Below are 18,716 nucleotides of genomic sequence, written 5' to 3' on the forward strand. Positions count from 1 at the left end.
CTACGCTCTGCTACCCTAGTGATAAGTGAAAAGTCTTTGGTTTGCATCAAACAATCGGTTTCCTAAATACATCTCCACTTTCTTCTCAAGAATAATTAACTTTATCTTTACGAACTTGATTATCATGATTTTAAGTTGTTGCTACTGGTTTATGGATACGCCTTTTTTTCACGTTCAACAAGTTTATACAAAGTTCAGTTCTTGAAGCAAGACAAAACCTATGAAAGAATAAGTAAAAAAAAAACCTTTTGTGTTCTCTAGTACAAGACCAACATTTTACATAGGAACATATATTAAAACGACACATTTGACTGCGGTAGTTGAAAGGGAATATATGTGGAAAGAAAACCTACACTGAAAGTTATATATACTCTTCTCTGTTAGGGCACCATTGCTGAGGGTTGAATTAGTTTCTGAACCTGCATGTTCCGTATTTGTAAAGTAAACCATCAAGTATATTAATCACGGTTGCTGAGCAACGAAAGATTGTCTGTAAACTTCAGATACAGGTATAACCTTTAATATGTATATTTATTCTTTTATATCATGTAGACATATGCGTGAGTGTACTTAAACAGATGCCAGAATAACGTGTAGATTTGAATACTATCAGAAATAAGCGTTGGAAATCGTTTATGGGCTACTTAAGAATACTGTGTTTGAATTATTGTGTTTTATTATCACATCTTCTGTTTAAATAACTTAGTTTTCACTAGCTTTGCTCTACAATTGACAAGTGCATAGCTCATACTGAGTTTGGAGTACATTAAGCACAGAATAAGCTTCTGTTCTTATGATAGAAACGTTAAAAGGTTGTTTACAAACAATATCGATTGCTATTAACGTCTTGTTAGTCCATTTCTTCACTTTTATTTGTTTTTAGTTTATTATTTTCTTGTAATACTAAATTCTTTATAAAAAGCTATTGGTAATTAAATACTAAGGTAAAAGTAGAATGCGAGATATTAGTTGTATATATATTTATATATATATACTTATAATTATTTAATAAATCAAGATTTTCAAAATCATGTGTTCTTTTTTATTTTTTTCATGGGGTTAGTACGTAGTTTCGTAAATACTCACACTGCGTATATGCTTTGGGCTTGTTCTATAGTTGATAGTGTAACTAGATGTCCGAGTAACGAAAATCTAAGATTCCAAATCGATTCCTTTCCATACACTTATTTAGATGCAGTAAAAACATTTTAAACGAAGTCCGTGAGATTGTTAACATCGGAAGTCATGTTTCATTGATGCTCTTAGTACTTAATAATAAATCTATCGACAAAACATACCTAAAACTTTGTGTGCACACAAAAATAAATAATAATTTGTCACTAAGTATTGTATTCCTCACCCCGTTTTCTGTCTCAGCCTAACTTAACATTGTTGTACACATTAGATATCAAAGAGGCGTGAGCTTAAAATAATATTTTTGGATACCAAAGAGACAATAACTAAAAATAATACTTTTGGATACCAAAGAGACAATAACTAAAAATAATATTTTTGGATACCAAAGAGACAATAACTTAGAATAATATTTTTGGATATCAAAGAGGCAATAACGTAAAATAATATTTTTGGACATCAAAAGAACAATAACTTAAAATAATATTTTTGAATATCAAAATGACAATAGCTTACAATAATATTTTTAGGATATTAAAGTGGCATGATCCTAATATAATATTCTTGAATATCAAAATGACAATAGCTTACAATAATATTTTTAGGATATTAAAGTGGCATGATCCTAATATAATATTCTTGAATATCAAAGAGACATGATCCTAAAATATTGGTTGTAGATGTGGAGATGTGATGGCGAAATGACGTAAATTATTCTTAGGAATAACAAAATGAAACCTCTAGATCTGCTGTTTTAACTTCAAAGTATTGTACTAGATTACAGCTTTTTTCGTGTATATTCAGTGTACAAATTACGAATTCTTCTACAATTCACTACTGCTGGGGTCTTTATGTTGTACCATATCAAGTTATTTTGTATTTTATCCTGTTATAACACTGTCTAAAAAGAACTTACCAAATATATTGAGTGATAATGATAATTACCCAATTTCTATGTAAAAATAAACAGTGGAACCCAGCATTAACTAATTAAATTAATTTCAATATTCATGATATATTTGGTTAATTTCTTTTGTATGTGTGACATGTAATATTAGGGACTTGTAACAAATATAAGCATAGACGCAGAAGGAATTTGATGGGTATTTAGTTTAGAAAAATTTGGTAATTTTGAGTTTAATATAAACTTTTATTATATGTAGATAACTTGTTTGGAATTTCCTACCAATCAAAATAAGTTTTCAATGTTGAATATTTAAGATATAGCAATTACGTCTCCTCAGTTAAACAATGAAATATTTAGAACTAAAATTTCTCAGTATGTAGTTTTGGAAACAAAATAGTTAGATATTTTCCTGATACAATGAGGGTTTCCAGTAAAAGAGTGTAGGCTAATGATAACATTTGACTATATCTTGATCATTGAATGCTACTACTGCCTTCCTATGAGGTCGTTTGCGAACACTACTGTTCATTAAACAGGCCCAGGTACGGGACAAAAAAAATCTTAGTTGATCATAGACATGGGAACCAAAATGGATGGAGGGGGTACATGTTCCTAACAATTAAATTGGAGCCTCAATATAATTGAACTATTCCTCAATATTTTACTGGCAACAGTTTTTGTAGTTAGTCTTTTTCTATGTTGCCAGGGGAAATAACACAAGACTATATTTCTTTGGTAGATTCTAAACATTACAATGTAAGTAACTTTTGCGTATCTGAGTGGTGTGTATACTGGTTATTATTATTTTTATGACTTACAATTCTGTAGTTCACAGCAAAAAATTTCATTTGTTTGTTTTTGAATTTCATAAAGCTACTCGAGGGCTATCTGTGCTATCCGATTTAGCAGTGTAAGACTAGAGGGAAGGCAGCTAGTCATTACCACTCACCGCCAACTCTTTTATCAACGAATAGTGGGATTGACACGGCTGAAAGGGTGAACATGTTTAGCAAACCCGCGACCCTCAGATTACGAGTCGCACGCCTTAACATGCTTGGTCATGCCGGGCCGTAACTTCATTTGTATTTTGTATGTATAATGTAGTAAATATTAATTTTTGAAATTGTTGAATTTATTTGACAGATTTTCATGTCTCTCAGAAGTCCTCTTACCCAAATGTTTTGCACATTCTTATGTGCCTGTTGAAATGGTATTTGTAACAGTCGTTTATGAAACAAGCAATAGAGTATATAATAATATCTAAAAGTAAAGCGTATATGGCCTGGCAAAGCCAGATGATTAGGAGGGCAGGTTTCGTAATTAGAAGGTCGCGGGTTCGAATCCCTACTTGTCTTTCTAAAATTTAAAAATGTGTGTTTCTTTTTTAATAGCTATATTTTTGTGCGCTAGAAATCCGAGAATCGCTGGTTTGAATCTCCGTCACACCAAAATATCCTTGCCTTTTCAGCTGTGGAAGAGTTATAATATGACGGTCAATCCGTCTATTCGTTGGTAAAAAGAGTAGCCTAAGAGTTGGCGGCGGGTGGTGATGTCTAGCCGCCTTCCCTGTAGTTTACCACTGCTAAATTAAGGACAGCTAGCTAGCTCAGATAGCCCTCGTGTATTTTTGCGCTAAATTAAAAAAACAAATAAACAAAGTAATACGTATCTGATAGTACATCACAGTAAGTCACATTATAAAACACGACATATCTATAACATCTGTTCAGGTTCTTAAGTACCTCTTTTAGTATAGATGTTGTCATTGTTTATCCAACCGTTTACAATAAAAATGGGTATTACAAAAGTCTATATGACACTTATTTTAATATTTCTACAGGCTTATCGAGTTGGAAATACATAGACTTGGCTCGAATTTCAAAAATGTACAGCTAAACTAGAGAATAACAAACGCCTAGCTTTGTCCGCTTTCGTTTCGGCCTTAGGACTTGAACGTTGCTGGTGAAAATACATTGAAACACGGCTTGTGTATTATACTTTTGTGTTGGATATCGAGGGGGCCTCAGTTGTTGCGACTGCTTTCAGTGCTGAAAAAGGATAAAGAAACTGAATTCGATTGGTAAAATGGCGTCTTTTCAGGACTCCATGGAAGCTTTACAGATCCCAATAACTACAGAAGCATCTAGATTGATAGAATTTTCATTCAAGTCTAAAGTCTCTGAACCGCACGCACACCTTAGCTATTTGATGTAAATCTATCTGTTTGAGAAAGTGTATGGTTAGGTGTTGTCCATATAGAACTATTTAGCAAATTAGAATACTATAAGTCAGTTAGCCTAATACTGACAATAAATGTAGATTAATAGCTCATTTCGCTTATAATAATTCCCGTGTAGCCAGCCACGAAGGAATTAATAAGAACTAGTAGTTATGGACAAGAACTCAGGGTTGTGATGTTACATCATATGTTCTATAAAATTGGTCATCAATTCAAGCTGTCTCATTTCTTTATTTACTGTATGTCTGGCCCTACGGCAAAGATGGTGGCTGCCTTGTTATACAACAAAACCAAACGGCTGCTGCTAGATTTTCTTGCCCTTGAGAGGAATCTTTTCTTTTTTTTTCGCGACTCCAAAAGTAACCATAAAACTTATCTCATAGATCCTCATTGAATCCAGCGAGACCATATTAGCGATTTTACACTTCGTCCAACTGTCGTGAGGGTCTGAGAGAAACTTGTGTTGAGCATAATAGACTACGTGCTTTTTATAGGATAATTAGAAGACACTTAAAAACACAGTGGCGTGCCTCAGCCATTATCCTTTATGTGACAAGTCAACGGCATATAGAGTCGGTGAGGTTGGTCAAAGTGAAAACGCCAAGGAAAGAAAGTATCTTGCCAGTAGATATGATCTTTGAGATTCGTATTATGTATGAAAGGAAATGTAACCAGTAGTTTAAGAAAATTGGTAAGATAACCTACAATAAACGAATATAGCCTAGAATATTACATGTATGTACTATGTATTTGAATACTTTGCTTGCTGTAAATCATAGTCTTATAATAGTACATTCATTTGTGGATTACATGTTGATGTAAACCAAAGGGTAAATATATATACGAAACTTAGCTAATTATTAAGAATTTGATGTTATTTCAGCCGTTTCTACTGTTATAATCAAACAATAGTATCTGTAGTGTTTCTATCTAAAGTACGAGCCAGTTGGTTCCAAAATTAATAAAAATAAAATTAAAATGTGGAGGTAGTTTTAGTCATAAATTGTTTTTGATTGTTGGTTTGTTTCGGACATTTGCGAAAAGATATGCAAAGACAATTTACGTTTGTCGTCCCTAATTGAAGTGTTTATTTGTTTTTATTGTTAAGTGCAAAATAGTACAGTGGAATATATCTGCTCTGAACCCATTATAAGCACATAATCCATAATTTTAAAATAATAAGCTCTAAAATGTAGCGCTGAGCAATTGGGTGTATATTTAACTGATAAATTAGATAAAATGTAGCAAGCTAACAACATCCATAGCCAACTCTTGGTTACTTTAATTGAATAATTAAATTTCACTGTCACTCTTATAACGCATTCACTTCCAAGCATGATTGTACTGCAACGGTACGCGAATCTTGGATTTACAGTCTGATATGCTAATTAGTAGACTACACCCTGCCCAGGTAGACAGAGAATAGAAAAATACAGCGATGCACAAATATTCGTTAATAACTCAACCTAGTTCTGATCCATGTCCAAACATCGCGTCTTTATGTTGACCTCTGAACTTCATAGGAAATACGCTTCCAATCATAAGTGAATTAATCCCGTTACCATGTTTTGTAACTACATATAAAGTATTCTATATATAAATGTTAGAAATTAATAACGCAACCTGATATTTAGCTTCACAATAAATTATCTTATTAAAAGACGCAAATTAAGTCAGTTTTAGGTATCCTAACATATTTTACATGTTTCAACCACGAATTGCAAATAATCATGTCAAAACAAAACGTTCTCCGTAAATGATCACATATGATCCAATAATTTAATCTGAGATTAAGTAAGATTCCCAAGATCTCGCAGAGAATTTTAATAGTAGTTATTAGATACTTCAAAATAAAATTTACATTGTGATTTGACTAAGATAATACTTATTACTATAAGATAATACATACTTCAGGTTGACAGTGAAGATGCTTAAGGTCTGATTTTACTCTGAAAAGTTTTCGTGTACTTTGTCTAACTATAGAAAAGACAATTATAGAATTTAATATAGCTACTGGTGAACTGAAAAGTAAACTAACAAATAGACCAAAAGGCATTATACGATAAAATGATCCCGTGATCTTTGTAAATAGCTTAAGAAAACAATAAAAACTAAAAGTTAATTTATCAGCATTTTATAATACAGCATTTCATCTCTAAACGAAACATTTTCAAATGTAAAGAAAAATAAAATATATATAAATTATTAATTTACATAGAAAAAAACACACAAAACTCTCCCATTTTAAAATACACACAGAGTAAATATAAACAGACAGGAAGGTAAATGAATATATGATCTGAATACAAAACGTAATTAATTTTAGTATACTTTTAATATAGATAATTTCAGCAAAACTAATATCTAATATCAGTTGTTTGGTATATTTTGTTGTTGTTGTTTATTGATAGAATAAGTCTTTATAATTAATCAAAGTCTTTGTTATGACAAGTTGATGGAGTTTAAATCTTTTGATAATTGTTCTTACATAAAACATGTGTAGATATAACAACTTCCATGTGAAAATGCTTCTTATTTATAATGCTGTAGACACTGTAATAAATGAGGTCTGTCAGTATAGACGTTCACACACTATTAAATTGACCCGGCATGACCAGATGGTTAGAGCACTCAACTCGTAATCTGAGGGGCGCGTGTTCGAATCCCCGTCGCACTAAACATGCTTGCCATTTTAGCCTCGGGAGTGCGTTATAATGTAATGGTCAATCCAACTATTCTTTGGTAAAAGTGTAGTCCAAGAGTTTGCGGTGGGTGGTGATGACTAGCTGCTTTCCTTGTTGTCTTACACTGCTGCTAAATTACTATCAGCTAGCGCAGGTAACCCTCAAGTTGCTACGCGCGAAATTCCCAAAACAAATAAACAAAGGCTAACAGAATATGTATGTTTGTTGTTTTTATGTATTAGAGTTATGTTTCAATTTTAACCTATACGTCAGCAAAATTAGACTTAACGAAAGCATTAATTAGAGAAATATATTTATATTTAATACTTTATCTCGTAAGGACGGTAGAGAAGATCGGAACAGTAATTATGTATTTATAAAGTTGTTCATTCTGTCATTAGCAGGCCATTAAATCAGCGCCTCGTCACAGAATGTTTAGTTTTCACAGCCTCACCTCACCCACTCGTCATCAGCAGTGTCGTCTAACGCGCGTAATAGATAGAGCACACGCATGATCTCGGATCCATTACTCTAGATGTTCTTGGGCATTGGATTCCCTCGGTTCGGGATCGCTGCCGTCACTTATAGATATTGAATCACACCATTTCGTATGTTTCTTTCTCCATATCCCCAGTGACTCGAATTGCCGGTGACACCATATTAGCTTATTCTATAGGAGGGGAAATTTACTGCTTTGATTTAGAATTAATTCGTAAATCCTAATTCATCTATTTACTCAAGCTGCCAATTATTTGATATTAATTTGCAATATAAATAAAGTACTCCGTGGATTTAGAATTAATTCATACATCCTAACCCATCTGTAGTTCTTGCTACAGTATTAATGTTACGGTGTGGTTAAATGTGGAGCCACAGCGAGGAAGATGTATTTATCAGGCAGCCAGTAGTACTACCATATAGTGATGGCTTGGGTTGTTCTTTGAAATTGTATTTTAAATAACTCCTTAACAGGTTATCAGAATTTTACTACAGTACTCAATGTTCCCTTTATAATAGTATCTATGTAATGACTGAGTCACATGTTCTGTAATTTTATAGGAAAATGTTTGAATTTCTTGTTTTCCTTTCTTCTGTTTCTTTTTTTATTACATGATAACCCAAAAACTAGGTACTTATTAGACCTTGTGATAATCAGACGTGTATGTGTATGTATGTATATATATATATTCATGTAGACTGTTATACCTAAAGTTTAAATGTTTCAATGTGAATAAGATATGCATATTGCTGATACTTGTATTGTTCTCCACAAATGTCGATATAGGTTGGTAGGAATTATATAAAAACAGTTAGGATTATACATCTTGAAGTTTTTAAAGTAATTCATACATATGTTTTGGAGCATGAAGAAGGCGCTTCCATCTGTTAAAGGCCCGGCATGGCCAGGTGGTTAAGGCACTCGACTCGTAATCCGAGGGTTGCGGGTTCGAATCTCCGTCACATCAAACATGCTTGCCCTTTCAGTCATGGAGGCAGTATAATTTACGGTCAATCCCACTATTCGTTGGTAAAAGAATAACCCAAGAGTTGGTGGTGTATAGTGATGACTAGTTGCCTTCCCTCTAGTCTTACACTGCTAAATTAGGGGACGGCTAGCGCAGATAGCCCTCATGTAGCTTTGCGCAAAATTCAAAAATAAGCAAACAAACTATCTGTTAAATCAATTATTTTTCCAACCCTTCTGGTTTGTGATACTTATTCGTGGTGCATTCAAACAAGAGTAAACTAGAAATACTCGCTAGTTTAACCGGCAATAGTCTAGCAAGTTAAATTACCATTGCTAGCAAACGGAGTTGAATCAGTAAGTGATAAAGAAACTGATAAAAATTAACATATAGTAATATTAATGATGAACTCAGGTACAGAGCCAAAGGCTTTGTGGCAACTCACTGTGACGCCACCAGCATTAAACTGTGTGTGTGTGGGGAACGTTATAGTCAGTAATATATTGAAATAGAATTTGAATGAGCGAAATGGAAGATATTACTTTTATGTTTTCTTATAGCAAAACCACATCTGGCTCGCTGCTGAGTCCACCGAGGGGAATCGAACCTGTGATTTTAACGTTGTAAATCCGTAGACTTAGCATTGTACCAGCGGAGTACCTTATGTTTATATATTAAATATATATTATATAAGTTAACAGTTGTATAATTGATGTGGTTACTTGAACGTACTTATGGTAGCTGCGCCACTGACTGAATATTACAGAAGAGGTACTGTTGGCATATTATAAGATATGCTTCTTTCCTTCCACTCATAAGTTCTTAGGAATAATACAATGTAGTTTGACTTACTTTTACGCTGAAAATTAAGTTATTATGTTTGCTTACAATAGTTGAAATGTTTACAAGATAATCTAGATTTAAGGCAATGTAGAGGTATGAAAGTTTTGGAGAAGAAAACGAGAGCATATTTTTATTCTGTATTACGTATGTACAGGTTGGAGTATAATTATGTACCCATCCGAAATATTGTTCTATTTAAATGATATGTGGGAATTGTACTTGAACTCACGTACAAATGCAAGTCCTGTAATTTTTTCATTTACTGAATGTAGCCCTCTGCATGTTCTCTACAGATACTGGCTTCTGAACAAGTGGTTTCCGAACGTAGGTAGCATGTTGGCGATAGAACTAGTCATCGCTATGCTGAATACATGTTTTCCTGTTGCTTCATTGTCTCTCCGTGTATTTTTGTTCCCTACTCGTGAATGCAAATTCAAGTCACTCGTAATTGTATACACTTAGAAGTCGTATGTCCAAATATCGTCAAAATGAAACGATATTTCTAGATGTCACACAAGTTTTCTTATACTTAAAACTGCAGATTTTGGATTTGATTTCAACTTTCAACAACAAGTATAACTTTTAGACTGTAAAACTTTATTCATGAAAAGACCTAAAGTTTTAAAGCACACACGTCATGAAAATGTGTATGACACTTTATCTAGTAACAGTTTTAATAATTCTGCAATTACAGCACAAAGTAATTAGCTTCTGAAAGCAATATAAAAATATATGAACAGAACAAACTTCACTTAAACTAATTAGGCTGCATGATTAAAAGGAACCCAAGCTATAATGCGGGATATAAAACGTGCTTTGAGTTTTGTAAGTGGCTGTGGAAGTAGGGTACATATTCCGGTGCAGATTGGCCGTCAACCAGTCTTAACCTCTTCTATATGACAGCTTCACATGTTGAGAAAAAAGAATAATAATAATCAAACAAAATTAGCAACAAATGTATAAGTTAGGAGAGCAAGATATAGATGTTCAAACCTATAACGTCCAGATCTATACCACCTTTCACTGCCTGCAGACTGTAGGAAAGTGATTGCTATTCAAGATAATAAAACGAAAATAAGTTTCTACCACTAAAGGTAAGACAAATTTATGTAAGATTAGCATTCCAGTAGTAAAGTCTTAAATTAAATTAATTAGAAGTACAGTAGAAAAAGTGTACTCATCACCTCCATAATTCGTTTTATATACCACGTTATAGTCAGTACTTGTGAATCATTTTAATTTATGTAGAATCTTTAATTTCGATTTTTGTTTAAACCTGCTTTGTTCATTCAAATGTTGTTTATCACTCTTATATCTGCTGTTTTTAACGCAGTCATTCCTTTTAATGTTAGATTTTGTTTACCTGTTTAAGTATTAATTAATTTTCAATACATACATACACAAACACACACACACATATATATACACATATATAGAACATGTTTTGGTTTATTTAATGATATGTGCAAGCTTTACGATGATATGTACAAGCGTCAGATAAAATATCTGTGTTACAGATATCGAAACCACATTTTTTCTCTTGCGATATAACCCTTCACACTTGTAACTGAGCTATTAAGAGTCCAGAGTGGTTGATTACATTATATTGAAACGGTTTTTGAACATCAACACGTCGTTACAGTCCATGTCGCCATATCCGGTTATGCTCTTTATAGTTAAGGTACTGCACGGGGTACCATGACATTTGTTTCAGTCCCTAAATTTTACCAATATATTCATTTAATAAAAAAACCTCTAAGACATGTCCTTGGTACTGGAATATGGAAATTCTAAAGAATGATAAGTATTTTCACCCTGGTTAGTTCAATTGTCAACAAAGATCAGTGAAGTATTACCATAGTGTTGAAATTTACATTCTCTAATGGCATAGAATAATTAGTTTGTTTTTTAATTTCGCGCAAAGCTACACGAGGGCTATCTACGCTAGTTGTCCCTAACTTAGCAATGTAAGAGTAGAGGGAAGCCAACTAGTCATCACCACCCACTGCCAACTGTTGGGCTACTCTCTTACCAACGAATAGTGGGATTGACTGTAACATTATAATGCCCCCACAGCTGAAAGGGAAAACATGTGTGGTGTGACGGGGATTCGAACCCACGACCCTAAGAATGGAAGTCGTGTTCACTAACCACTTGGTCATGCCGTGCCACAAGTATTAGTTCATCAAATGGAAAAATTAAGACAATATTCTCTTCTCCCAATACTTTTTCCACAGTGCTGTATACTTAACAGAGATGTGAACATAGTAAGTGTTAATTTTGAATGTAAAGATAAAGTACCATGTTTTATACAGCTACGTTTTCTTTGTGTATATAAATTAGTATATTCTTATTGTTTGTAGAATGTTTATTTCTGTAATTAAGAGTAGAAGCACGTTGGGCTAGCTGCTGTATCCAATACTTAATCAAATACCGGAATTTACCGTTGTAAGTCCATTGAGTTATTGCTTTCCAACTGGATGACTGTTTATAATATTACAATTAGATAATTTTCGTAAGTTATCGCTGTTTCACTGAATGACTGTTTATAATATTACAATTAGATAAGTTTCATAATTTATCGCTGTCCCACTAGATAACTGTTTATAATATTCCAGTTAGATAATTTTCATAATTTATCGCTGTCCCACTAGATAACTGTTTATAATATTCCAGTTGGATAATTTTCATAATTTATCGCTGTCCCACTAGATAACTGTTTATAATATTCCAGTTGGATAATTTTCATAAGTTATCGCTGTCCCACTAGATAACTGTTTATAATATTACAATTAGATAATTTTCATAATTTATCGCTGTCCCACTAGATAACTGTTTATAATATTCCAGTTGGATAATTTTCATAATTTATCGCTGTCCCACTAGATAACTGTTTATAATATTACAATTAGATAATTTTCATAAGTTATCGCTGTCCCACTAGATAACTGTTTATAATATTCCAGTTAGATAATTTTCATAAGTTATCGTTGTCCCACTAGATAACTGTTTATAATATTCCAGTTAGATAATTTTCATAAGTTATCGCTGTCCCACTAGATAACTGTTTATAATATTACAATTAGATATTTTTCATAAGTTATCGCTGTTTCACTGAATGACTGTTTATAATATTACAATTAGATAAGTTTCATAATTTATCGCTTTCCCACTAGATAACTGTTTATAATATTCCAGTTAGATAATTTTCATAAGTTATCGCTGTTTCACTGAATGACTATTTATAATGTTACAGTTAGTGTTATCCAGCTAATTGTCGAATAAATAGGAAAAGAATCTTCAAAATAAATTAGTTGTTGGTACAAGTCTTACAACTATATCGACTATCAACATTTTAGAATCTCTTTTACTAATATTTAAAATTGGAAAAAGTTGATTGTTATTATTTACTTTAATGGTTTGATTAAGCCTTAAAGTTCAGTCGTTCCGATCGCGTAGTTTCGTTCTTTTCTCAGTTCAATTTGTCGTCTTTCTTCTTTAATTACGAAGTTTTCAAAAGTGTATGAGTTTATCGTCTTACTCTTACGTGGAAGGTTTTAGATTCTAAGAACCAGGGGCGCTCATAAACATATAATTTCTCTTCGTTCCCTCAGTGGCTAAAGAATATGTGAGCTACATATGGCCTGCGACCAATCATTTTTCGAAAGGAAAAACAGTTGTGTGATATAGTGTAGTATAATGGTGGATAAAAACCTAAACAGCGTTTGCATTTGATATTATTGTATATTTTTAACGCAAGCAATTATATTTGCTCCTTAAAATCTGACCAAATGTAAGTTGTTTATCCAGTGTTCTGATTGAGAGACCTCCCATTTGTGTCTTACACTGTTAAATTAGGGACGGCTAGTACAGATAGCCCTCGTGTAGCTTTGCGCGAAATTCAAAACAGACAAACCTCATTTGTGTACGAAACACACAACTAGCTTTATTCAGTCCAAACACCACTAGTATTGTATCTATCCGCCAACTCTGGTGTATAAAACTTCTAAGTAAAAACCGACTTATCGGCTGTCTGATCAATTTCTTTCATCAGAAATGTCAGCGACGGCGGTACTTCAGTAAGTATTAGCAAGAATGTTCTTTAGGCCGGGAAGATAAAACACTGAACACCACATAAGTTGAAACCAAAACACTTAATTCTGGCCTAATGTCACTTACAAAAAGTGTAATACATCTGCCAAACTATTATAACTACAGTTTATCTAACTTCATAGTCATGTACAAGAATATTCAATAATGAGTTTTCAAAGAAAAATATTAAAATTATAATAATATTTTGTTTTTTATATTTGCAAGCAACTCTACTCTTTTGAGAAATATAATTTATTTTTATCCAGTATTTGCGTATAAGTTGGTGGGAAATATTCTCGGTATTCACTTCCAAATTTATAAAGTATTAGTGTTACTTATTAAGCGTAGAGTTTGCACCCTCAGTATTATCCGAACGATCTGGAATAGTCTGCTTCTTTCATCTTACCAAGTATTAACAGAACAATATAAAGAGAAAACAAAATCTCTTGAATCTAAAATGATGTTAAACTGTTATAATAGAATCATTGGTATTTTCTTGGATTCGGTGATTTATAAAAGACAATTTATCTCACTTTAAAATTTATCACCGTTACATCAAAAATGTACAAACAAATGTAGTTCATATAAATTTTAATTGATATAAAACAAATAAAACTCTAGACTGAATTAATCAAAAGAAATTACGGATCAAAAGAACAAAACGCAATAACGCAAAAATTGAGCAAGTCTGTAAAATCAAGCGTCTATTGCAATAATAGGCAAACCAAATGAAACTGCGTTATCAACTTGATTTGTTAGCTCACTATCACAATCCATCTAAGCATATTAATAAACTATCATTCTTACTTTTATCAATAATCGACTTTAACAGGTACATCTACTTTGACTCTAAATAAATATGAATGTATTAATTTCTTCACGATTTATTTGGAATAACAGTGATTAACACACCTTATTATTTTTATATGCGTGATTCATCACATTGCTCTAGATACCCTGTAAGCAAATATTAATATAAAGTATACATTTAAGTTCATCATGATAATCTAATTCTGCATGTCAGTTTGACAGGAAATGGACTGGATTCGAAATAGGTGCGTTCTGTCGCCCGTTTCCTGCAGGTTGCAGCAAGATATGTTATTAGAATAACAAGGTTGCAACAACATATATTATTAAAATAGTAAGGTTGCAGCAATATATATTATTAAAATATCAAGGTCGCAGCAAGATGTATTTTTTTAGAATAGTAAGGTTGCAGCAAGATGCATTTTTAGAATAATAAGGTTGCAGCAGTAAGATATATTTTTAGAATAGAAAGGTTGCAGCAGTAAGATATATTTTTAGAATAGTAAGGTTGCATCAAGATATATTATAATAATAATAAGGTTACATCAAGACATATTAGAATAATAAGGTTACATTAAGATATATTATTAGAATAATAAGGTTACATCAAGATATATTATTAGAATAGTGAGATTGTATCAATATATATTATTAGAATAATAACTAGACAATACAGAGTTAATGGATACTACATTTTCAAGAGTCCTCGATATTCTTCATAGAAGCAAACAAACTCGCGCATCAGAAAGAACTTAGGACAAAAAGGAACTCCAAAATTACATCTTAAACCAATCTGGAGGAACACCTTCCCTCGCAAAGTAAAGTATGTGGTTATAAAAGATTATTCTCTTTGAGAAAAAGCTATTACGATGAAAGAAGTCATATTTTTCTATGATGCACTGTTCGGGAAAATATTTAGAATCCAAGCATATAAGGTTTTTTTTACCCCCTTCTTTTTATTAAACTGCACCCAAGTTCACTTGACCTTGTTTTACAAACTTTCATGTATGCAAATGTACATTGATGTAATACAGAAATATGGTCAATTAAGTAGATAAGTTATTTTACCACAAGTTATCTATTGCACTGGGTTCTTCATCAATGATGTAAGTTTCATTTCTTGCGAGAAGGATTGATTTAAAGTAAAAACAATACATCTTATGAAGGTGGGAAGTGATCATTTCCGCACTGGCGAATCTGATGATAGCGGCCCAACGTGACCAAATGATTATGGTACTCGACTTATAATCTGAGAGTCACGGGTTCGAATCTCCGTCACACCAAACATACTCGCTCATTCAGCCGTGGGAGCGTTATAATGTGACGCTCAATCTCACTATTCGTTGCTAATGGAGTAGCGCAAGAGTTGGCAGTGAGTGGAGATGACTAGCTGCCTTCCCTCTAGTCTTACACTGTTAAATTAGGGAAGGCTATGCAGATAGCCGTCGTGTAGCTATGCGCAAAATTCAAAACAAACAAACTGGTGATAGCTTGAGAATACATTTTCTCTTATTTTTTTATTGGAATAATGAGAAATGAAGTAGAAAGCCTAAAAGCCCTCAGAAGAGTGGAATTGTAAAATTGTATATCTGATGCTATATATTGGGGAATATATTTTAATAACTTACAGATTTTGTAGTTCTTCCACAGAGAACTCTCAAACATCCAGTAAAGACGCCGTCCTCCCATATCTTCCATTCTGTTTTGTAAATTGAATAAAGTTTCTTTCACACTGTTTTACATTTTATCCAGCCTCTTGGCTTTTCTCAACCCAGTTGAAATCAAGATTTAACTCGGTTTAACTCTGCAACACATTTTCTGGTGAACCTCTCGTTATTTGCAACTTCTAACGAGCCTCACCAGAACCGTTGCTCTTTAAATACCATATTGGTATATTAATAAGATAACAAACAAATACTTGCAGTTGAAAACGACTAACTAGCCAAATAGTCATAAGCTTTCAGCCATACCTCAAAATCAACACTACCATCACTAGAATGGTAGCCTAAAAACACTGATCACAGCAAAACGGTTCGACCAAACACCTGTAAAGACCACTGATCAGTCAAAAAAAATAAATTTTGTGCTTTTGGTTTGCCTAAACGAGATTTTGGAATCTGACGTACGCGTACAAAGGAGAGTCTGTGGAAATAGGTTAAAATTTGTGGTTATGATTGATGTCATCATATATCACAGAAGCTTGTTGCTGTAGAAATTGTAATAACGAAGTAATTGTGCGTAATCATGGTTATCAGAGTGAGCATATGTTACGATGGAGGAAATAATTCCAACTCAACCACGAGACCTAGAACATCTTCTTTATCAAATTCAAGTAACTTTAAGTTTTTAAATTATGAACTACATATAATTGTATTTAAATGAATTAACGAGGAAAATCCAATAATACACAGTATTTTAAGCCTATGAATAAGAAAATAGACGCTTTTGAAATTGAAAACGACCACTTCCATGAAGTCATATGCAAATAACCTTGAAATGCACATATAGGTACCTTCAGAAACATTTGGATGACATTTCGAGCTGACAGCGTCCTTATCAAATCGTCCAAAGATTGATGCTAGTAGCTCAAAACGTCAAAACAGACGCAGTTTATTAACAACGCGTTGTAAATATACTACTATTTGTTTAAACTTTCTTTCAAGCAAGGTGCAGCTCAATAAAAACCACGGAATACAATAGCCACGCTAAGAGCGAAAGTATTAGAGAAATTATCAGCATTTTCACTAGGTCACATAGCTGGACAAAGAGCTGCGTGAGTGAGCGAGGAATCGTTTGATACATGCAATATCGCTGTCCAAAGTAAAAAGAGTAACGTCGTACTTTTGTTCATGTCAGAAACAGTTTTCCTAAGGTCAGAATACCCAAATTACCTCCATGTGTTGTGAGATAAAAATGGAGTATGACCCACGATAAACCTTCGTCACTGTTGCTAGACAGATGTAACTCTGTCCCTAAACCCACGAAAGAGTTTTTCGTTGTATGGACTAATCTTCAATCAAGACAATATTGTACGTCAAAGGAGTGGGCATTATAATTTTGTTCGATGAATCCAATTTTGCACAATTCTTGGACAGTGGATGCAACATGAACTGTCGACTAGCTTCTAACGAACTTTCGTCTGAAAGCCACGCAAACATGGCAGTGTTTCTGTATGATGTGACATTTGAGCATCTGGATAATCACACCTGTTGAGATGTTTAACGACGGGTCACTGCTGGTGCTAGATATGACAGAATTTTCGAACAAGTCTTTCTATCTGTCTGCACAAATAATCAGTTTACCAGACAAAAATAGTGCCGTCATGCAAGATGGTTTTCTGCTGTCTATGTCACAAAACGAAGACTTAAAATTCAAGACATTACATCTTTCTCGTAACCAGACTAATCGTCGTATATTAACTCTATCGAGCATACATAATTATTCCCTTCCAAAGCATCCAAAGCAAACAACTTTAGGGGTGCCATAATCCAATTTCTTCTTCAAAAATAGGATGCAATCCCACAGGCTCAGACTTTCGACTTGTATATACGATATGTAACTGTTTTTCTGCCTTAAATATTATAAAGTTTAGATCCAGAATTCATAATAATTAAGTACCTTTATTTGGTGCTTGACTATTTAACTCTTTCACTGTTATTGACACATATATGACGCCCTCTAGGGCACTACCACAGATTTATATATGTGGGATACATTATATAATCTTAGTTTGAGAAATAAAAGTGTAATATCAAGTAAATATTCTAAGAAATAGATTTGTACTAAATATGGAATTTGATTACTTTTTTTTTTAAATGGCCAGGTGGTTAGGGCGCTCGACTTGTAAGCTGAAGGTTACGAGTTCGAGTCCCCGTCACACCAAATATGCTCGCCTTTTCAGCTGTAGGGGCATTATAATGTGACGGTCAATTTCACTGTTCATTGATAAAAGAGTAACCCAAGACTAGGCAGTGAGTGGTGATGACTAGCTGATAAATTTGGGACAACTAGTGCGGATAGACCTCGTGTAGCTTTGCGCGAAATTAAAAAAAAAATAATGCATAAGTAATTATTTTATTTAATTCTTTTTACCATGTGAGAACGTACTTACGTCAGACAATTATTTCTAAAATATTTCGAGACAATACAACAATTAACAATCGAAGTAATTATACAGCACCACATATGTTCCATACATCTTGCCACCCCAGTTTCAATACCCGAGGTGGGCAGAACACAAATAGCCCATTATGTAGCTTTGTGCGTAATTACAAATAAACAAATCAATAATCTCAAAATAGACCCCTACTGGGGAATCATTTCTCTGTAAGCGTGCTAATGAAAAGGTTAATTAAATGTTATTATTTTTGTTTTTGGAGTGGGTGTTTGTTTACTTACTGATAGACAGTATCTGTAAGTAATTTTCCAATACAAATGTTTGTTTGCTGTTAAGCATAAAGCTACATAATGGGTTAACTGTGCCGTGCAGCCACAAGTATTGAAACTTGATCGGTTTTTAACGCTATAAACTTTCAGACTTACCA

The 18,716-nt window shown here is 33.2% G+C and overlaps 1 long non-coding RNA gene across 1 annotated transcript in view; it reads left to right on the top strand.

Moving 5' to 3' along the window:
* The first annotated feature begins 307 nt into the window (after positions 1–307).
* Positions 308–18,716, top strand: part of LOC143256862 (uncharacterized) — a 32,340-nt gene continuing 13,931 nt past the window's right edge. Inside the window, exon 1 of the long non-coding RNA XR_013031582.1 lies at positions 308–509. This is a non-coding gene — a long non-coding RNA (uncharacterized LOC143256862). The remainder of the gene's footprint in view (positions 510–18,716) is intronic.

Source organism: Tachypleus tridentatus, chromosome 7 (assembly GCF_004210375.1).
Source record: "Tachypleus tridentatus isolate NWPU-2018 chromosome 7, ASM421037v1, whole genome shotgun sequence".
NCBI lineage: Eukaryota > Metazoa > Arthropoda > Merostomata > Xiphosura > Limulidae > Tachypleus > Tachypleus tridentatus.